Source organism: Ambystoma mexicanum, chromosome 9 (genome assembly GCF_040938575.1).
Source record: "Ambystoma mexicanum isolate Mex_15411 chromosome 9, UKY_AmexF1_1, whole genome shotgun sequence".
Taxonomy (NCBI): Eukaryota; Metazoa; Chordata; class Amphibia; order Caudata; family Ambystomatidae; genus Ambystoma; species Ambystoma mexicanum.
In genome coordinates, this window is record NC_090931.1 from 1,509,934,203 (window position 1) to 1,509,957,039 (window position 22,837).

Genomic DNA, 22,837 nt, shown 5'->3' on the forward strand with positions numbered 1-22,837 from the left:
CCTGTGAGGTTATTGGTTTTACCAGGATGTCGGGCAAACCTCTCTTTCGCCCGTGCGCCACGTGCGGATTGAAAAAGGTTTACGAGGGGGACGGCCATCTCGATTGTATATATTGCCTCCACCCTCACCATTCGGCAGACCAGTGTGAAATTTGTAAAGGTTTTTCCCAGAAAACCCTGAAAGATCGGAGTCGGCGGCTGGTATCGTGGTTAAATGACGGGGCGGGAGCATACCCTCAGTCGGAGGTTGGCTCCGTGCGCAGTGTGGCCTCGACGAAAACATCGGGGGCCCCGCGCCGTTCAGCCTCGTCGGAACCACCGGCGAAGAACACTCGACCGGCGGAAAAGGATGTTCCACGAAGCCACTCTTCCAAAGACTCTTCAAAAGAATCTTCAAAAAAGGCATCATCATCATCGTCGAAAAAACTGGGAAAGGAAAGGCCAAAATCCTCCTCGGGCGATCCTCATAGATCTGCCACGAGTAGAGAATCGGATAAACGCAGGGAGAGCTCCGTGAAGGCGGGACCGCCTAAGCCACCTGCAGGCCCAACGTCGACGACGACGAACCAGTCAGTGTCTTCACTGCCACTGACGCAGTTGGTTTCCCCCGTCATCAACCCGATGACGACGACGATGTCCTCGTCGACCGAAGTTCTGGCCTGGAGACCAGAGGTTTTTGATCTGGGGTTACCGGACACGTTACTGCAGGAACAAGCAGTGTCGATTTCCTCGAAGGAAGACGACGGTTTCAGGATTGCGGGCCCGGAAGACCTTGGGCTACGAGCCAAGTCGCCATCAGGAGCAACCTGCTCTCAGGTGTTTACCCAGCTTTCAAACTCACAATCGGCCCTGTCCATGGAGGTCCTGTCCTCCTTACACTCGCTGCTGAAATCGTGGGATGAAAGGCTTCCACCTGTGGCGTCGACGCCCCCCGTCGACGAGCCAGGCCCTTCACATCGTCCAACCCAAACGATCGGAGTTCCGGTGACTCCAGTGGTCCAGGAGGAGGGTGAGCTTTCGGACTCTTTATCTGACCGAGGGTCAGCATCGGATATCTCCCTGTCTCCATCGAGGGATCCATCCTGGGTGTCGGATGTTGAACTGGAAACACCAAAGAGCCCCACTCACCCGCCGCCACCAGACGATATTGGCGCTTTTCATTCAATGATGGAAAAGGCATGCAAGGAATTCGGCCTGGTCCAGCAGGAGGAGAAAAAGGACTGTTTTCTATTCGACCATATGGGTAAGAATAGACGTTCAGTATTCTCAATACCCATTTTAGATCATGTCTGGAAAGAGGGTGTTCAAACCATGCGTCACCCGTTTTCTGAACCGGCCGTCAAAGGCTGCATTGAAAAGAAATTTAAAGTGCCGGACTCTACCCCGAAATGTCTTTCGTCCCAACCTACACCTGATTCAGTGGTGTCGGCAACAGCGACAAGGAAAGCGAAGGCCCAACACAAGTGCTCTACCCCACCGGATAATGAGGCAAGGCGCCAAGATGTGTTTGGTAAGAAGGTACTTTCTGTGGGTGCTGCAACTGTGAAAGCAGCCAACTCTTTGGCTATTGTGGCCAGGTACGACAGGGAGATGTGGCACAGACTAGCCCCTATACTGGACGAACATAGAAAAACGGCGATGTCTCTGGTACGAGAGGGCGAAGAAGCGTTGAATCATGCAATTAACATAGCGGTGGACCTGGCGGATTCGGGCTTTAAGCAGATAAACAACGGGGTTGTTCTAAGACGCCAGGCTTGGCTTAAGTGCACCAACTTCAGGCCCGAGGTGCAGTATAAAGTATTGGACATGCCCTTCGAAGGTGACCTTCTTTTCGGAGAAAAGGTGGACGAGGCCCTGAAGGGCATGAAGGAGGACTCGGATACGGCACGCTCGTTGGGTGCTCTGCAGAGTGGTAAACATTTTCGATCCTTTCGTCCCTTTAGAGGGGCATCTGGCAACTCAAGATTTTCTGCACCCAGGGATAGATCCTTTGGCAGATCAGCATACCCTTCTCAGGGATATAGACGCGCCTCTCAAAACTCAAGCCGGCGCAGAAACTTCGACTCATCCAAGAGACGACCGACCTATTCGTCGTCGACGAACAAACAGAAAGACCAGCAATGACAGGAAGCGCACCATTCTGGGAGGAAGAGTGTCGAGCTGCATAAAGAATGGGAAAACATCACAACAGATCAGTGGGTGTTGGACACAGTGAGGTACGGACATTCTCTACTATTCAAATGCAAACCTCCAAAATGTCCACCGGTATTCCTACCCCAACCACATCTGAACATTTTGCTGCTGGAAGTAGCACTTATGTTACAAAAAGGTGCCATAGAGTTAGTCCCTGCATCGCAGAAAGGCCAAGGGGTATACTCACAGTGTTTTGTGGTAAAAAAGCCGAACGGAAAGTGGCGTCCCATTCTCGACCTGCACGACCTCTACAAGACCTTACAGAGCCAAAAATTCAAAATGCTCACGCTGCAGGAAGTGATCAGGTCCGTTCAAGTGGGGGATTTTTTGGCGTCTCTGGATCTACAGGACGCGTACTTCCACATTCCTATGTGTCAAAAACACAGAAAGTTTCTGAGGTTCATGGTAGGTTAGACACACTACCAATTCGCAGTGCTTCCGTTTGGTCTCAAATCCTCCCCAAGAACGTTCACAAAATGTTTGGCACCCGTGGCAGCCTGGCTGCGAAAGAAAGGGCATCATGTATACCCGTACCTCGACGACTGGCTTGTGAGGGGATACTCCTCGGCGTCGACCAACGTCAGCGTGCAGGCCACATTACAGCTTCTGCAACGACTGGGGTTCGCAGTGAACTTTGAAAAGTCCTCTCTAAGGCCATTAAAGAACTTAAAGTTCTTGGGTGCTCAATTCGAAACCCAGTCGGGAATAGTGAAACCTTCCCTAGACAGAATGTCAAAGATCAAACGACTGACGAGTCAACTACGCTTACATGGCACACTCTCAGTGAGGAAGTATGTGGCGATCCTAAGTTCCATGGCTTCTTGCATCCACTTAGTAGCCAACTGTCGATTGTTCATGAGGCCTCTACAGGAATTCCTAGCGGACAGATGGAAGCAGGCCACGGGTCGGTGGTCAGACAGGATAACCGTCGACGACGACGGAATCATCCGAGCCCTCCAGTGGTGGAAAAGCGTTCACAACCTGGACAGAGGGGTTCCTCTACAAGAACCAGAATTTCAGAATACCATCGTCACGGACGCATCCCTGACAGGCTGGGGAGCACACATGGGCAACCACCAAACCCAGGGCAGATGGTCCCCGACCGAATCACGCCTACATATCAATGTGCTGGAACTGAGGGCAGTGAGATGGGCCTTGAAATCATTCCTCCCACATATCAAGGGGTCGAGAGTAAGAGTGCTGACAGACAACACGACAGCCATGTTCTACTTGATAAAACAAGGCGGCACGAGATCCAGGACCCTTTCTGTGGAGGCTCAAAAGGTATGGCATTGGGCTTTAAAACACAACATATCTATAGTGGCTCACCACCTTCCAGGAGTGAAGAACGTACAAGCGGATTCCCTGAGCAGAAGCATGGCCCAGATACACGAGTGGGAGATGGACACCATTCAGCTGCAAAAAACCTTCGAAAGATGGGGTCACTCCTCAGTGGATCTCTTCGCAACGAAAGAAAACAAGAAATGCGAGCAGTTCGCGAGCAGATGGCCTCAGAAAGGATCCCTAGGGGAAGCGTTCTCATTCCCGTGGACAGACAAGTTCCTGTACGCCTTCCCTCCGTTTCCACTTATACCGAGGACAATACAGTGGATTCGCAGATACAAATGCCGGGTCATTCTAGTGGCACCGTATTGGCCGAGACAACCGTGGTTTTCCGACCTACTACATCTGTCGTTGGAACAACCGATAACATTCCAGAAAGTTCTGAATCTCCTGTCCAGGGACAAGGGAACGGTGTGGCATCACAATCCGGACAGCCTCAACCTGACGGCCTGGCTCCTGACTTTTCAGAATTTGGCACTCTGAAAGTCTCGTCGGATTGCCGGAGAATTCTACAGGCGGCTAGGGCTCCTTCCACCAACAAGTCATACATATGCAATTGGCGAAGATTCTGTATGTGGTGTCAAACGCAGCATGAAATACGGCCTTTAGAAGTAACTCCAGAACAAATTTTACCGTATCTTCTTCACCTAGCGGAGAGTGGGCTATCCTCGTCATCCATAAAGGTGCACCTGGCGGCCATCTCAAGGTTCACGAGGAGGAGACAGTCTTCGCCGTTATTCAGCGACAGACTGGTGAAACATTTCATGAGGGGTCTCTTTAGAACTTTTCCCCCAACGAAGCGGTTCCCACCAACGTGGAGTCTAAATGTGGTGTTGGCGGCCTTAATGAAGCCCCCTTTTCGAGCCAATGTCCTCTTCATCCATGCAGTTCCTATCGTGGAAGCTGGCTTTCTTAATTGCCATTACGTTAGCTAGAAGAGTGTCGGAACTACAGGCATTAGTCATAGACCCTCCATATATGAGATTCTTTAAGGACAAAGTGGTACTATCAACCAATCCTACTTTCATCCCGAAAGTGCCAACGGTCTTTCACAAACACTCGACCACTGTTCTCCCTACTTTCTTTGCGACCCCTTCATCGACGGCGGAAAAGGCTCTTCATACTCTTGATGTGAAAAGGGCGTTGAAGTTTTATCTGCAAAGAATGCAAGAACTCAGAACAGCTGTTCATCGCATATGGTCCGTCGACGAGAGGAAGGGCAATTTCCAAGCAAGGACTGGCTCGATGGGTCTCGTCGGCGATTGCTTTTAGTCACTCCAAGGCCGGGAGACCCCTACAAGGGCATCCTAGAGCCCATTCCACGAGATCGACAGCCTCCTCCGCGGCGCTATGGGCAGGAATTCCTCTGACAGACATCTGCCAGGCGGCGGCATGGTCAGTCCCACACACGTTCACACGCCATTACTGCCTGGAAAGGCAGCATGCAGATGAAGTACAGATGGGAAGGGCAGTTCTGCGCCATCTTTTTCAATGAGGTAAGCCAAATATGGTGAAGCTGTTGTCTTTTACCTTGCCTATGTTGGTTTTTTTCTTGGCGTGTTGGCTTTAAGTATATATATTTCTGAGGCTTGTGGAATCTGCTTAGATCACATGCTGTGCATAGGCCGACATCTAGTGGAAGCTGCAGAGTATTACAGTTTGTTTTTCGAAACTCGAAAATGGGCGTCGACACAGGCGTGCCAGTAATACTATCCCTAGTGTGACGTCCACTGTACCCAAGATCCCTCACGCGTGTAGGATCCTCAGATTGTTTTTTTCCGCCATACTGGTCGGAAGCATCTTGCGGAGTTCCCTGGCCTTAGCCATACTTTTGCTAATTATTGAAAATTAACTTCCTTTATTAACATCCTTCCCCACCCCGACGTCGACCTACGACTCGACGACGGCTGGAGAAGACATCGACCGTCGGCTGCTGCACGACGGATCTGGGCCTCGGAAGGCCGCTGGCCTCGGCCTGGGCCTAGTAGGCCGCTGGCCTCGGCCCTGCAAGTAGGGAGAGTGGGGGGTGGTACATACTCTTCACTCTTGATATATAGGTACACCTTATATATTTCCTACACTTACCAGCCCGCTGCCTCAAGGTGCGTATGGAGGGTACCCCTTTCCAATTCTGCCCCAAGTGCAACCGCAAATACCCTTGGGTCGACAGGCACGCCATGTGCAATCTCTGCTTGCCGAGGGACCACCCCGAAGCGAACTGCAGAGCGTGTAGTAGGTTCAAGCCTAAGACACTTAAGGACCGTTCGACAAAGCGTTGGGCCCACCACGCCAGGCAGGCGGCCATGGCGGCGGAGGGCGCCTTCAGCGATGGCAGCGACGCCGTACTTTCAGACGGCGAGGGCATTACGGCGTCGAAAGACTGCCTAGCGCAGGTCCCCGACCTCGGAAGGTTGTCCGGCAGGGCGGCTATGGGGAAGACCCCCGGCGACGCAAGCGCTACACACACTACACACACTAAGCACACTAAGTCCAACCGAACCTCGACGACGTCGACTTCTCGGAAAGATGCACAAATAGAATGGTCCGACTCGGTGTCCTCTGGGCGCTCTCGATTGAGATCGCCTCATGACGCAAGGCAATCATCCACTCTTGCCAAGAGTGCCTCGCTCCCTAAATTAACCGAAGTTCGATCGTCGGGAGACGAAGACGACTTCCACCCCCAGGCCGCGCTCCAAGAGACCGAGGCCGCAGTTAACACCAGCGAGGCCCCACGCTCGAAACACACAGATACCTCGCCCGACCCTCGGCGCCAGGCGTCGAAAGTCTCGGGGGCCTCCAAGGGACAGGGAAAACATCTTTCCACGCACGGGGAGGGGGGGAAACAGCGGAAAGCACAGCCTTCCACTCCTGTAAGACCATCCTCCCACCCTAGGCAAACAGACAAACACAAGTCTACCCTTGATAAGTCCTCTAAATTACCTACTAAAGTCATCCCCTGTTCCAAGGAATGGTCCAGTGAAGACATAGACAGGGTCATGTCAAGGATGTCTTCCTTGGCTGATTTTTATGACAAAAACCCAGAACATTTTCTTTCTTATGACCCTCAAGGGGCCACACCCTCAGGCTCCTCTGATCCTATCCCACTAAGAAAAAAGGCCCGGTTTGAAAGACCAGAACCCTTCGAGGTACATCCTTACTCTACTCCATACTCTACTCCACACCCCAGTTACCAGGGACAAGCTTTCCCTGGAGGGGACCAGGAGTTTGAAATTATGGATACACAAACCGGGACTGAATACTATGCGGATGATGAAGACCTGGAGGAGGAAGAAGATGAGCAGGAAATTTACAGAGTAGATTCCCCGGTAGAGAGCGAAGCCCCAGTTACCGACTCGCCAGTTGATAACCAGCCCCTCCTTAATGAAGTTCTCGCTCGCGCAGCAGAACATTTTCACATCGACACCCACGTTGTACAGGAGGAAAGGGACTTCGCAGAAGAGTTGGTGGGAGAGAGGAGGCCGGTCGCTCAGACCATCCCCATCCTTAAATCCGTCCAACGTAGAATAGATCCGTCCCTAGTGAATCCTAACCTCACCAGAGCCGTCAACCCCAGAGTCGAAAAACTTTTCCGGGCAGCCCAGTCTGACCCTCTTTATATAAGGGGACATCTTAAACCAGACTCCCTAGTGGTCACCAACACTCGGAAAAGGGCTGGGACACCCTTATCGTCGTCAGAAGCTCCTCCCGACAAGGAGAGCAAGAAACTGTACGGGTTTGGCAGGAAGGTAGCCTCAACGTCCGCCTACCAAGCTAGGATTGCTAACTCCACCACCCTGTTGTCCAGTTACAACTGCCATCAATGGCAAGAGGTCGCGGCGCTCATTGCCTCTGCTCCAGAACCGTTAAAGGGCCAGTTGGCTCGGATCTCGGCAGAGGGGAGAGCCGTGTCTGGTTGCATATTAAAAGCAACTTTCGACGCCGCGGACAACGCAGGAAGATTGATAGCAGAGGGTACTGTTATCAAGAGACATGCGTGGTTACGGCAGTCGGGGTTCAAAACAGAAACCCAAGCTTCTTTAATAGATAAGCCGGTGGAACCCGATCTATTGTTTGGGAAAGCGGTCGAAGACGCACTTAAGAATGCCAAGGAAGAATACGAGACTCTCAAATCCCTTGGCCAGCTTACCAACAAACCCCCTAACCAGAGGGGGAACAGTAATTTTCGTCGCCCACGCGGCCAAAATTCACAAAGAGGCAACTATGCCCAGGGACAGGGTACACAATGGAACAACAACCAGCAGTCTACCCAGAGTTACGGCAGGGGTAACAAGAGAGGTCGTGGAAGAGGCAGAGGCAGCCCCAACAAGGGAGGTGGCACGCCTCCACCAAAGCAGTGACGCTCAGTTCAGGGTCCCTTCCCACGCAACCCCAGTAGGGGGACGCATTTCCACCTTCACCCAGGCTTGGGAAGGGATCACCTCAGACAGATGGGTGCTGTCAACAGTGTCCACAGGATATTGTATAGAATTACTGCAGCGTCCCCGGAACCACCCTCCACGACAAAGAATACACTCCCTAGAACATCAGAGGATTCTTCTCGAGGAGATCGCCATTCTGCTAGAAAAGGACGCGATAGAACTCGTCCCAGGACACCAGGTAAACAAGGGTATCTATTCAACTTACTTCCTTGTGCCAAAGAAAGATTTAACAATGCGCCCAGTATTGGACTTACGGCCTGCCAACAAGTATGTCAAGCCCCAAAAATTCCGTATGACCACGCTACAAGAGGTAATCCCCCTCCTAAAAAAGGGGGATTACATGGCAACCTTGGATATGAAAGATGCTTATTTTCATATTTCCATGCTCCCGGGGCACAGAAAATACTTGCGCTTCAAGGTGGACAGTCGCCACTACCAATTCAAGGTACTGCCCTTCGGGATAGCTTCAGCACCAAGGGTATTCACCAAGGTACTGGCGGTGGCAGCTGCACACCTATGCAGGGAGGCAATCCCAGTGTACCCTTATCTGGACGACTGGCTCATAACGGGGGAAACCCCAGGAATTTGCAGGTCAAACATTCAGAGGACGATCGACCTCCTCCACGAATTAGGCTTCTCTATCAACGAAAAGAAGTCAAGTCTGGTGCCAAGCACCTCAAAAAAGTTCCTAGGAGCAATCCTAGATACTCAAAAAGGGTTGACCTTCCCCTCGGAAGAGAGAATTCGGAATATACTACTGCAAATTCCGCATTATCAGTCAGGTCAACAAATAACGGTACGCAAGGCAATGCGGTTACTGGGCATGATGGCGTCATGCATTTACCTGGTCCCCCACGCGCGTCTGCGCATGCGTCCCATGCAGGAATGGTTGGCGAAACAGTGGTCTCAGGCAAGTGGTCAGTGGGACGATCTAGTGGTCGTTTCGCCAACACTCGTACAGAGCCTACACTGGTGGACAAGAGAAAATCTTGCAAGGGGGAAACCCTTTTACGATCCCGAAGTACAGGCAGTGGTGACTACAGATGCATGCCTGACTGGGTGGGGAGCTCACCATCTCCACCACACAGCTCAGGGTCTCTGGTCTCACTCAGTAGCCAAGAACCACATCAATCTGCTAGAGCTTCTGGCAGTATTCCGAGCGCTGCAGGCGTTCGAGCCCCATCTACTAAACTTGTCGGTGCAGATCAGGATGGACAGCACGACAGCCATGTTCTATCTGAACAAGCAAGGAGGGACTCGTTCGCCAAATCTGTCCAAGCTTGCCCAGAAAATCTGGATATGGGCACTCAGACGGAACATCTTCCTGTCATCGCAACATGTTCCAGGGGAGCTCAATTCCCTAGCGGATGCTCTAAGCAGAGACTCCCTCCCAGAAGAACACGAATGGGTCCTTCACAGAGATATCGTAGAAAATCTCTTCTCTCAGTGGGGTTTCCCCACTATAGACCTATTCGCCACAAGCGAAAACAAACAATGCCCAGGATTTGCATCCAGGTTCCCCCAGCCAGACTCCCAAGGGAATGCCCTGAGGATGAACTGGTCAGGGATGTTTGCGTACGCTTTTCCACCAACTCCTCTCATCAGGAAGGTGGTGTACAAAATGAACAAGGAATCGATGACGCTCATCCTGGTTGCTCCCATGTGGGCGAGACAACCATGGTTTCCACACCTACTCAGGATGACGGTGTGCGAGCCCATCAAACTCCCAGCCTGGTACAACCTACTGTCCCAGCAACAAGGTCAAACAGTGCATCAGGAACCCAACTCTATGAACCTAGCAGCATGGCTCCTGAAGTCATAGAGTTTGGACATCTCAATTTACCACAGAGGTGTATGGACATCCTAAAAGAGTCCAGGAAACCAAACACAAGGCACTGTTACTTTGACAAATGGAAAAGATTTGTTATTTGGTGCCAAAATAAACAAATCAACACTGTTGATTGCACTCCTTCCAAAGTTCTAACATACATGCTCCACCTGCTGGATGCAGGGTTGGTTTTTAACTCTCTGAAAGTACACCTGGCAGCCCTCTCGGCTTACACCACATCCCATAACAAGGTTTCGTGGTGGAAAGTACCAGTAGTTAAAGCCTTCATGGAAGGAGTAAAGAGACTTCACCCTCCGATTTCGAACCCACCGCCAGGATGGGACCTCAATGTGGTGCTAGCTAAGCTCATGGGCCCCCCCTTCGAACCCATGCATAAAAGTAGTCTCAAACACCTGACTTATAAAACGGCCTTCTTAGTAGCCATTACCTCTATAAGAAGGGTCAGTGAAATTCAGGCTCTGTCAGTGCAGGATCCTTTCTTTACTATCCACAAAGACAAACTGGTTTTACGCACACACCCTAGGTTTTCACCTAAATTTATATCTAAGTTCCATGTAAACCAGTCCATCGAGCTTCCGGCTTTCTTCCAGAACCCGCAAAGCTCGGCTGAGGTGAAACTACACACCCTAGATGTGCGTAGGGCGGTCCTCTACTATGTAAATAAAACCAGACCGCTAAGAAAAACAGATCAACTGTTTGTCTCCGTAGCTACAGGCAGAGAGGGGGATCGCGTCTCTAAAGGCGCTATCTCGAAGTGGATTATCAACTGTATACAATTGTGTTACTCTCTTTCTGAAAAGACTCTGCCTTTTACGCCAAGGGCCCACTCTACTAGAGGCATTGGGGCCACTCTGGCTTTCATTGCAAATGTTCCCCTCGACACCATTTGCAAAGCAGCTACTTGGAGCTCTATTCACACTTTTACTCAGCATTACTGCATTGACACTCATTCCAAGACAGATACACAAGTGGGACAAGCGGTTCTAAGACACCTGTTTGCTCATGACCCTTCTCACATCCCACCTCCTTCTTCTGGTACTGCTCGCTAATCTATGCACAGCATGTGATCTAAGCAGATTCCACAAGCCTCAGAAGGGATACATTACTCACCGTAATCGTATTTCTGATGCTTGTATCTGCTTAGATTCACATGCGACCCACCCTTCCTCCCCTCCGAGAGAAGGCGCATGATTGCTTGTAGTCTTACCTTTCTGTCTATCTGCTTGGATTATCTGTACTCACGCTACTCCTCATGCTTCCTCATGTCAGAAAAAATACAATCTGAGGATCCTACACGCGTGAGGGATCTTGGGTACAGTGGACGTCACACTAGGGATAGTATTACTGGCACGCCTGTGTCGACGCCCATTTTCGAGTTTCGAAAAACAAACTGTAATACTCCGCAGCTTCCACTAGATGTCGGCCTATGCACAGCATGTGAATCTAAGCAGATACAAGCATCAGAAATACGATTACGGTGAGTAATGTATCCCATATAGATATATAGATATATGTATGTATTATGAATATGTTTATATCAACAAAAAAAAAAATATGTTGCCGCTTACGAGCATATATATATATATTTGGATTGGGGGTGGGTTTTTTTTGTGATGCATGTTGCATTGCATTCTCACCTCCTTCTTTTAGGATACTGCTATACAATCTATTCTAAGCATGTGAATCCATGAAAGATCCAATGCTGGAGAAGGGAGTAGTTTCTTACCTGTAACTCCATTTCTCCAGCGTTGGTATCTTTCATGGATTCACATGCGCCCACCAGCCTCCCCAAAATGCAATGTGCAAGATATATGAATAGGCAGGTCCCCCTTCCTACTTTGGAGGGGCCGAATCCTGACGGGATCCGCGGGGGTGGGGCTTTTATACCATTACGTCCTACGGGGCATGCGTGGACGGCCCGGGAGAGGACGTAGATGTGGATAGGACACACAAGTGTCTGAAGTTTTTTCCTATAGGAAACGACTTTATATGTGTACCGAGGGTTCCCAGTCTGACGACGGGGAATATTCTAAGCATGTGAATCCATGAAAGATACCAACGCTGGAGAAATGGAGTTACAGGTAAGAAACTACTCCCATCAATCAAATGGATGTGTGAAGCATAAAAGCTACATCTTACCACATCTCTTCCCTTTCAATAACAACAAATATAACATTATTCAACATAGTAATCCTTCAGCCACAGACGTTTGCTCCTTAAACATCCTGCGTTGTTCCTATTAAACACATCACTGTATTCAGATAGAGTTCCACTCTTCCTTGAGTCATAACCCATGTCACCATCACTGCCTTCATCCTCACATTCTTCAGCCTCTCCATTGTTGTTGCATCTCACAAGTCTGGACATAGACCAGCACTCCCCTCCTTCTAGAATCACCACATTTCCTCTTACAGCAGTAATTCTTTTAGGTCCAAGGAACTTGCTTTCAATACACTTTGGTGATCTTCTAGGATTCTTCACGTATACCATATCACCTTCCTTCCAATCAATACTCTTACACTTCTTATCTAGGTCAAACTTGGCCTTATACTCATCTTGGGCCTCTTTAATGAGTGTGACAATTTTGCTCCTATCAACATTAACACTCCTGTCTAGATTTAACCAACCAGGGCAGAGTTGGGTGCCTGGCTGTCTCCCTTTCAGAGACATAAATGGGGAGATCTTGGTAACATTATGGGGTGTAGTACAGTAACCCCATATCATTTCCCTCAAAAAGAAATTCCAATTCAATCCTGCCGCCATGGCTAGTTGTAATCCTCCCTTAACAAACCTGTTTGCCCTCTCTACCAGTCCATTGGCTCTGGGCTGATACAGAGCCGTTCTGTAATGCTTGATGCCATATTTTCTAAAACAATCTGTCATCCTCTCTGAACAGAACTGGACGCCATTGTCCGAAATCAACTCTGTGGGAAACCCCTCCCTGTAGAATACTTCTTCGAAGAACATTATCATCTGAGCAGTGGTGGCTTCTTGTATAGCTTTACACTCTATCCGCTTAGAATGATAATCTACCATGGCAATAAAATATTTGAGGTCTTCTCCCAGATCCTGCAGAGGACCTATCAAGTCTACTGCAACTTTCTTCCAAGGCTCGGTGGGAACACTCACTGGTCTCGCGGGTGCTTCTCTTACTATTTTACTCTTGTCACTCCTCTCACACTCTTTACACTTCTTAACACACTTTTCAACCTCTCCATCAATCCCTGGCCACCAAAACGACTCTCTAATATGTCTTTTTGTGCCTCCTATTCCTAGATGCCCTTGATGAGCTAAGGTCACCAATCTAGATCTAATACTGGCAGGGGGGATAACTTTCAGACCCTTTCTAAGTTTGAGACCATCCTCTGAAATACTAAGTTCCTCTTTAATGTTATAACACTCAAAAGCTTTCTCAACATCATTTCTCTGAGGCCACCCTGTTTTGGTCCAGCTTTAAACTTGTTCTAATATAACATCTTCACCATTGGCAGTTTCCCACTCTTCCTTACTTATGGCATTATATTCAAGTTCAGAAATAAGTACATTTTGTTCTGGGCATTCTTCTTCATTACTTTTGTTCCCCACTGGTAGTCTAGACAGGCAGTCTGCCACTACATTATCTTTACCTGCTATATAAACCATCCTAAAATCATAAGCCAACAGTTCAACCATCCACCTTGAGACTCTGGGCGAACCTTTAGCCCACTCGACACTTCCTAACAATTGGACTAAAGGTTTGTGGTCCGTTTTGACCACAAAAGTTTGACCCCACAGGTAGAACTTGAAGTGAGCCACAGCCCATGATACCGCCAGGGCTTCCCTTTCAATAACTGAATAATTCTCTTCAGCACCTCTTAGTGGTCTGGATGCGAACGCAATGATGTGTTCCACCTTGGCAGAGTCATATTGAGATAAAACTGCCCCCAGACCTTCGTTGCTTGCATCAACCGCTAAAATTGTCTTTCTTCCAGATACGAATCCGCCAAGTGAGGGCGCTTGAACAATACTTTCTTTAATCTTTCCAAAAGCCACCTCACACTCACTTGACCAGTCAAACCTAACATTCTTCTTCAACAATTCTCTCAGGGGAGTGGAGATGCTAGCAAAATTATTAACGAACTTATGGTAATACTCTGCCAGCCCCATAAATGACCGTAACTGATCCTTGTCTTGAGGCTGGGGAGCATTGCTGATGCTATCCACGAGTGACTTCTTGGGAGATATGCCATCGCTTGAAATCTTATGGCCCAAGTAATTTACTTCAGCTACGGCAATCTTACATTTGCTCCTCTGAACAGTCAGGCCAGCCTCTCTGAGCCTAGTTAGAACAGCCATAAGGGTGTTATCATGCTCCAATTTGTTGTCAGAAAACACTAAGATGTCATCTTGGAACACCGTAACTCTTTTTAATCCTCTGAGCACCTCCTCCATCACTTTTTGAAAAACGGAAGCAGCAGAAGCTAAACCAAATGGCATTCTCTTGTATTTGAACACACCCTCAGGAGTTATGAATGCGGTGAGATGCTGCACATCTTCTGATAGTGGGACTTGGTGGTAAGCTGCTGATAAATCAATGATGGAAAATAACTTTGGCTCACCCAACGTGGAGAGAGTTTCGGAGATGTTGGGAAGGGGGTGTCTCTCAACAAATCCATTGGATTTAACCACAAGGACGATGGGTGATAGCCATTCTGTAGCATCTACAGGTTCAATCACACCTTTTGTAACCAAGTCATGCAGTTCATCACGGAGTTGACTCCTCATATTTAGTGGAACTTGCCTTACCCTATGTACAACAGGTTGTGCATTTCTTTTGAGTCTTATGTGATGTTCAAAGTTTCTCAGCCTTCCCAGTCTCTCGGAAAACACTTCGGGAAAATTCTTAGTCCAAACGTCTTCTATCTCTGCAATCGATACCGGATTAGGTGCACTTGCCTGTACTCTCACTCCCAAAGCTCTCTGCTCTTCCCATCCTAGTAAAGAAGACCCTCTCTTGGCAACAAGTATTCTGGCTTGACAGTCCCTTCCTTTGTAAGAGATTTTCACTGGGACTTTTGCGAATTTTGCGGGGCAAGACGGAAAATTCACGCCATGTCTGAAACTTCCACACTTGGGGCATGAGCCCCTCGAACTCCAGTTTCCTTTTTTTACTGATGAGAAGCTTCCCTTCTTCTTTTGATCAATAGCACATACTGACATGGCTGGAGTAATTTGTTTGTCAACTTTGAGCTCCTTCACATATTGAGATGTCTGCTCAATACTCCTTGCCAGATCAATTGCTTCCACCAATTTCATGTCCCTCGCAAGTAGTTTTTCTTGGATTCTGGGATTATTCGTGCATCTAAGTAGCTGATCCCTGATCAGTGAGTCTGTCAGTTGTTCGAACTCGCACGTGTAACTTAAGGACCTCAAACAGGCAATGTATGATTCAACCGACTCATTTTGTTCCTGCATCCTCTGAAAGAATTTATGTCTCTCAAAGCTGACATTCTTGCGTGGTTCAAAATGATCTTGTAATTTCTTGATGGTCAGAGCATACACATCTATGTCACCAGCCTCAGGTACTTGATCGCCAGTCAAACCATCAAATATTCTGCGTCCTTCAACACCCAGATTATGAATCAAAAGGGCTTTTTTTCTGACAGGGGAGAATCTGTCCCCCCCATTGCTATTAAGTAATTTTCAAAAGTATCCTTCCACTTATCCCATCTAAGTGAAGGGCGACCAGGTTCATTTAGGAATGATTGTGGTGGAGGAATAGATGTAGCCATTGTAGGTGGGAACTAAATAAGAATTTCCAATGATGTGGAACGCCAGTAGATTGTCTGGAGCGGAATTATCCTTGGTAGCAGTGCTTGAGGTCAATAGTCTGCTGTTTACAATTGTTGCAACAATGTATCATTCATTCCGCTAGATCCAACGTTCTATTGAGCTTCCCGGACAGAAATCTGGTTGCCAGGCAACCGATGTCACAATGAAGGCTTTTTCTTTCAGGGCCGTAGCGCGTAATGTGACGTGTCCCCAGGGATCCAGCCTCAGCACACAGATATGAGAGGCTTATGTGACACGCGCATGCGGCCAGTAAAATGTTGTGCTTTATGGTGCACGCGGGACCCACGGTTTCTTGCTTCCCCTTCTCTCCGCACAAAAATACACCAATCGTTCACTTGCCTTGTGTCAGTATCCTTTGTAATGTGTTCTCCGCCGCCTTCCGCGATTCGCCTGCTGCCGCTGCTGGGAAGGGAGACCGAACGAACACATCGCTGATTTGATCAGCTGGGGTTGCCTTCAGACGCGCACACGGGGTCCGCTTCAGTTATCCTCGTCGCCAATGTTAAATCAAGGCGTGCCAGGCTTGAAGTCATGAAAGTATCTTTATTTCAGATAAGCAGTACGCGGCAGCAGGCCTCACCTTGATAGGCAAAGCTCAACTGACTGTAACAGAATTAAACACATACAATAACACTCCAACTTAGAATACTGTGACATCATAGTTGGACAGAACAGAATATGAAGCTGGTAAGTATATATCAATCAAATGGATGTGTGAAGCATAAAAGCTACATTTTAATAGCATGGCAGAGAAAAGGAGCCTAGCAACGGCCCGCCCACTCTTCCTCACGTGACTCTGATGTCACCCGTGTGCTTCCGGCCGGAGCAGTGAAGCGCTTCCGGAGCACGTTCCGCGAGGGGAGCCGGGGCTGAGCGGGCATTCTGAACGCTCTGGCAACACCTGTGTAAGTGCAACCGGACCCGGCCAGCCTTTTGCTTGCAGCGGATGGGCTGTGCATTTTCATTGGGATGCTGGGAACGTTTCTACGAGACCCTGGAGCGTCTTGAGCGGCAATGCTCTGGCTGCCAGATTGCCGGAACAGCAGCAAGCCGTGTGCTCTTGGCTGTTAATACAATTGGAATTTTCTTCCGGATACCGTGAATGTTCCTGCAAGAAACCCGATTTAGACGGGGGAGCAGGAAATTACATTTACTTTAAAAATCAAGCTCAGCTATTCAACATGAAAGGTACGGAGGGCTAAGAAAAGGAACAGGGAGACAGTGTATGGCTGTGTTTAACTGATCAACGGGGGCTAATAGAGTGATTTAATGTTTTATGAGGGTGTGATTATTAGGATGCATGGTTTTAGAGGGGGTTGGCTGGGGCTATCTGCGTGTGATTCTGGATTGGCACACAGGTATCTGTTGCAAGGGGGAACGGGCATCTTGCTATTTGGAGGGAGGATGGGGCATTATGGTATTGGACTAGATGGAGAGATTGGGCATCTTGGTGGGGTCTGAATGTTTGGATAGAGGCATGCTGGTGTGGGTCTAGCGGGACGGAGCACATTTGTGTGGATCTGGAGAAAGGAGGCACATTGCTGTGGATCTGGAGGGAGGGATAGGGGCAGTGGTGTGGGTTTGGGGGGAGGGTTGGGGTACTTTGGTGTGGGTCTGGGGAGGGATGGAGGACATGGGTGTGTTTCTGGAGGGAGAGATGCAGCACAGTGGGTCTGGAGGGTGGCATGGGTCATCTAGGTTTGGGTGGAGAAGTTGAACGGGGTATCTTGCTGTTTCTGGAGGGAGGTGGTGGGGCACATTGGTGTGGATCTGGAGGGAGGTGGTGGGGGCACATTGGTGTGGCTCTGGAGGGAGGTGGTGGGGGCACATTGGTGTGAATCTGGGCGGAGGGATGGTGCACATGGGTGTGTTTCTGGAGGGAGAGATGGGTCACTAGGTGTGGTTTGGGAAGTTGGACGGGGCATCTTGGTGTGGGTCTGGAGGGAGGTGGTGGGGGCACATTGGTGTGGATCTGGGTGGAGGGATGGTGCACATGGGTTTGTTTCTGGAGGGAGAGATGGGGCACAGTGGGTCTGGAGGATGGCATGGGTCATCTAGGTGTGGGTTGGGAAGTGGGACGGGGCATCTTGGTGTGGCTCTGGAGGGAGGTGGTGGGGGCACATTGGTGTGGATCTGGGCGGAGGGATGGTGCAAATGGGTGGGTTTTTGGAGGGAGAGATGGGGCACAGTGGGTCTGGAGGGTGGCCTGGGTCATCTAGGTGTGGGTTGGGAAGTGGGACGGGGCATCTTGGTGTGGCTCTGGATGGAGGTGGTGAGGGCACATTGGTGTGGATCTTGGCGGAGGGATGGTACACATGGGTGTGTTTCTGGAGGGAGAGATGGGGCACAGTGTGTCTGGAGGGTAGCATAGGTCATCTAGGTGTGGGTGGGGAAGTGGGACGGGGCATCTTGGTGTGGCTCTGGAGGGAGGTGGTGGGGGCACATTGGTGTGGCTCTGGAGGGAGGTGGTGGGGGCACATTGGTGTGAATCTGGGCAGAGGGATGGTGCACATGGGTGTGTTTCTGGAGGGAGAGATGGGTCATTAGGTGTGGTTTGGGAAGTTGGACGGGGCATCTTGGTGTGGCTCTGGAGGGAGGTGGTGGGGGCACATTGGTGTGGACCTGGGCGGAGGGATGGTGCACATGGGTGTGTTTCTGGAGGGAGAGATGGGGCACAGTGGGTCTGGAGGGTGGCATGGGTCATTTAGGTGTGAGTTGGGAAGTGGGACGGGGCATCTTGTTGTGGCTCTGGAGGGAGGTGATGGGGGCACATTGGTGTGGATCTGGGCAGAGGGATGGTGCACCTGGGTGTGTTTCTGGGGGGAGAGATGGAGCACAGTGGGAGTGGGTCTAGAGGGTACGATTGGTCATCTAGGTGTGGGTTGGGAATTCGGAAGGGCATCTTGGTGTGGCTCTGGAGGGCGGTGGGGGCACATTGGTGTGGCTCTGGAGGGAGGTGGTGGGGGCACAATGGTGTCGATCTGGGCGGAGGGATGGTGCACGGGGTGTGTTTCTGGAGGGATAGATGGGGCACAGTGGGTCTGGAGGGTGGCATGGGTCATCTAGGTGTGGGTTGGGAAGTGGGACAGAGCATCTTGGTGTGGCTCTGGATGGAGGTGGTGGGGGCACATTGGTGTGGATCTTGGTGGAGGGATGGTACACATGGGTGTGTTTCTGGAGGGAGAGATGTGGCACAGTGTGTCTGGAGGGTAGCATGGGTCATCTAGGTGTGGGTGGGGAAGTGGGACGGGGCATCTTGGTGTGGCTCTGGAGGCAGGTGGTGGGGGCACATTGGTGTGGCTCTGGAAGGAGGTGGTGGGGGCACATTGGTGTGGCTCTGGAGGGAGGTGGTGGGGGCACATTGGTGTGAATCTGGGCAGAGGGATGGTGCACATGGGTGTGTTTCTGGAGGGAGAGATGGGTCATTAGGTGTGGTTTGGGAAGTTGGACGGGGCATCTTGGTGTGGCTCTGGAGGGAGGTGGTGGGGGCACATTGGTGTGGACCTGGGCGGAGGGATGGTGCACATGGGTGTGTTTCTGGAGGGAGAGATGGGGCACAGTGGGTCTGGAGGGTGGCATGGGTCATCTAGGTGTGAGTTGGGAAGTGGGACGGAGCATCTTGTGGCTCTGGAGAGAGGTGATGGGGGCACATTGGTGTGGATCTGGGCAGAGGGATGGTGCACATGGGTGTGTTTCTGGTAGGAGAGATGGGGCACAGTGGGAGTGGGTCTAGAGGGTAGCGTTGGTCATCTAGGTGTGGGTTGGGAATTTGGAAGGGCATCTTGGTGTGGCTCTGGAGGGAGGTGGTGGGGGCACATTGGTGTGGATCTGGAGGGAGAGATGGGTCACAGTGGGTCTGGAGGGTGGCATGGGTCATCTAGGTGTGGTTTGAGAAGTTGGAGGGGGCATCTTGGTGTGGCTCTGGAGGGAGGTGGTGGGGGCACATTGGTGTGGACCTGGGCGGAGGGATGGTGCACATGGGTGTGTTTCTGGAGGGAGAGATGGGGCACAGTGGGTCTGGAGGGTGGCATGGGTCATCTAGGTGTGGGTTGGGAAGTGGGACGGGGCATCTTGGTGTGGCTCTGGAGGGACATGGTGGGGGCACATTGGTGTGGATCTGGAGGGAGGTGGTGGGGGCACATTAGTGTGGATCTGGGCAGAGGGATGGTGCACATGGGTGTGTTTCTGGAGGTAGAGATGGGGCACAGTGGGTCTGGAGGGTGGCATGGGTCATCTAGGTGTGGGTTGGGAAGTGGGACGGGGCATCTTAGTGTGGCTCTGGAGGGAGGTGGTGGGTGCACATTGGTGTGGCTCTGGAGGGAGGTGGTGGGGGCACATTGGTGCGGATTTGGCTAGTGGGATGGTGCACATGGGTGTGTTTCTGGAGGGAGGGATGGGGCACTGTGGGAGTGGGTCTAGAGGGTAGCATGGGTCATCTAGGTGTGGGTTGGGAAGTGGGACGGGCATCTTGGTGTGGGTCTGGAGGGAGGTGGTGGGGCACATTGGTGTGTATCTGGAGGGAGGGATTGGGGCTCATTGGTTGCAGGACGGATAAGGGCATCTTTCTGTGTGGAGGGAGCATGGGCCATCATGGTATGGGTCTTGAGGAAGGGATTGGGCATCTTGGAGTCTGGATCGGAAGGGGCATTGTTGATCTGGAATGGAGGGACAGGGCATGTCAGGGAATGGTGGAGCATGTCGGTCAGGGCTGGAGCACTCTGGTGGGAACGAAGGGGGCATCTGAGTGTGAATGGAGGGATGGGGTATGTTTGTCTGGAGAGAAGGATGTTGGTTTTTAGAGTGGCGGGAGCATGTGTGTGTCAAAGTGATGGAGTTATCGGGTGTGGGTGTAGAAAGAGGGCGAATGGCGCCACCTGAGTGTGAGTCTGGAGGTAGAGGTGAAGCATATGGGTGTGGCTCTGAGGGGTTGAGCATCTTGGTGTAGGTATGGAGGGACGGATGTTGGTGTCTTTGTGTGGGTTTGGATGGAGGGATGGTGGCATGTAGGTCAGGAGGGAGGTGGCATTTGAATCTGGAACGTGTGTTTGGAAGGAGAAACGGGGCATTTCAGTGTGAATGGTATCTGCTTGTGGGTGGGGGCATGAAGGATCATTAACAGCGGAGCAGTGGGAGGGAGAGCCGTGAGCTCGACCTCGGTTGCACCCCAGACGTGCACACCTATTGCCCGGGGCACCTCTCGCAGAACGGTCCCATGCGCGTGGTCAACCAGGCGCCAGGGAGCAGGCATTCCCTTCCACCAGAGAGGGGTCCGCGACCCAGCAGATGGCCGGGGATGCCTGGCAGGGTTGGGTTAACCTGCTGGGGATGTCCCCAACCACGCACCGGAAAGGGAGCCCTGCGCAGCCCCCTCTCCTCGCTGAGCCCGCCTCTGCGCTGGCTGGGGTTGCGCACTCCTCTCTCTGACCTGCCAGCGGGTGGGCATTGGTGGACACACCCTGGTCAGCAGGGAAGCCCCGAGTGGCGGCAGCCGGGAGCCGAGGGAACTCTGACTGCTCTTGAGGGGCGCCTCACCAGGCAGACAGGGGCCCGGCATGCCAGGCATGAGCCCTGAGCCATGGTGCAGCTGGCTTACTTGACGGTGGGTGCCAAGGTTCCAGCCGCCCACATCTGTGGGCGAGCGATGGCCAGGCCGGCTGGCACAGTGGGTGACCTTCCCTCTTGCCCAGGTACCTGGAACTGGGCCCTATGTGGCCGGGCTGGGGTTTGAAGACTCTAGCGGTCCCAACCGACCCCCTGTCTGTGCTGTCTCTGGCCCGCCTCGCTGTCTGTCTCCCAGCCCCCTGACCCCCTGAAACAGGAGCGGAAGGGTTCTGGGAAGGATGAGTGGTTCAGGCCGGGTAGGCAGGTGGCGGAGCGGCCTCTCTCCATCCCCCTGGGCAGCGCTGTGCTGCTGCAGGTGGCGGTCAGGCTTCCCAGGCTGAGCACCTGGAATTTTTATTTTATTTTTTAAACCACAATGGTTTTGGCCGATGCTAGACAGGGCGCTGGGCTGCCCTGCCACATGCGGCGCTGCCTCCCCCGACCTCTCCTGCACGGGCAGGGTCAGGCTGACGTCTGGAACAAAAAAAGTTGCCTGTGACTCTTGGCGGTGGATCACTCGACTCGTGCATCGATGAAGAATGCAGCTAGCTGCGAGAATTAGTGTGAATTGCAGGACACATTGGTCAACATGTCGAACGCACCATGTGGCCATGGGTTTTTCCCGGGGCTATGCCTGTCTGAGGGCCGCTTGTACATCAATCACCCCGGGGTTCCCACCCAGGGGCGTGGTTGGGGCTGTCGCAGGGACCCCATTCCATTCATCACCCTAAGGTCAGACCCCGATCAGCACCGTCGCTGGATCCTTGGATCTTGCGTGCAAGCTCTTTGCCGACGCGTCCTGGCCTCCCCAGTTTCCCCACCTCATGCTGGTTTCGGGAGGGCCTGGCGCACCTTCACCCTACCCCGGGGCACCTGGCCGTGCTGTGTGTGGCTGTCTTTGGTGTCCCACCGCTGCCGGCACAGGATGACCATGGAGCGCGGACCTCCTGACCATGTGGGCTTCAGTCGCAGATTGGGACAGAGAACACTCGCCTGTTCCAGAGGCACAGGGCTGGGGCAACCCCCCGTACGGGCCCGAGACCTGCTGCCCTGAGCTTTGTGCTCCCCGACCAAGGCCTCAGATCAGACGTGGTGACCTGCTGAATTTGAGCATATTACTTAGCAGAGGAAAAGAAACTAACCAGGATTCCCTCAGTAACGGCCAGTGAAAAAGGAAGAGCCCAGCGCCGAATCTCCATTCAGCGGCAGGCGTGGGAAATGTGGCGTACAGAAGACCGACTCCCCGGCATCGCTCAGGGGGCTCAAGTCCTTCTGATCGAGTCTCACCACGCGGATGGTGTTAGGCCGATAGCGGCCTCTTGCACACCGGGATCAGGTTTGCTTGGGAATGCAGCCAAAAGCGTGTGGTAAACTCTAAGGCTAAATACGGGCGCGAGACTGGTGGCCAACAAGTACCGTAAGGGAAAGTTGAAAAGAAGTTTGAAGAGAGTTCAAGAGGGCATGAGACGGTTGAGCGGTAAATTGGTGGGGTCTGTGCAGTCCGCCCACAGGATTCAGCATGGCAGGCAGGTTGGTCACCTGGAACGGTGGAGGCCCTTGAGGGTCTGCGGCCCGGGCAC

At 51.6% G+C, this 22,837-nt stretch overlaps 1 non-coding gene across 1 annotated transcript; it reads left to right on the forward strand.

Annotated features, from left to right (window-relative positions):
• The first annotated feature begins 21,754 nt into the window (after window positions 1-21,754).
• Window positions 21,755-21,905, forward strand: LOC138489914 (5.8S ribosomal RNA). Its single transcript, XR_011275004.1, has one exon. It is a non-coding gene; the product is annotated as a 5.8S ribosomal RNA (ribosomal RNA).
• The last annotated feature ends 932 nt before the right edge of the window (window positions 21,906-22,837 follow it).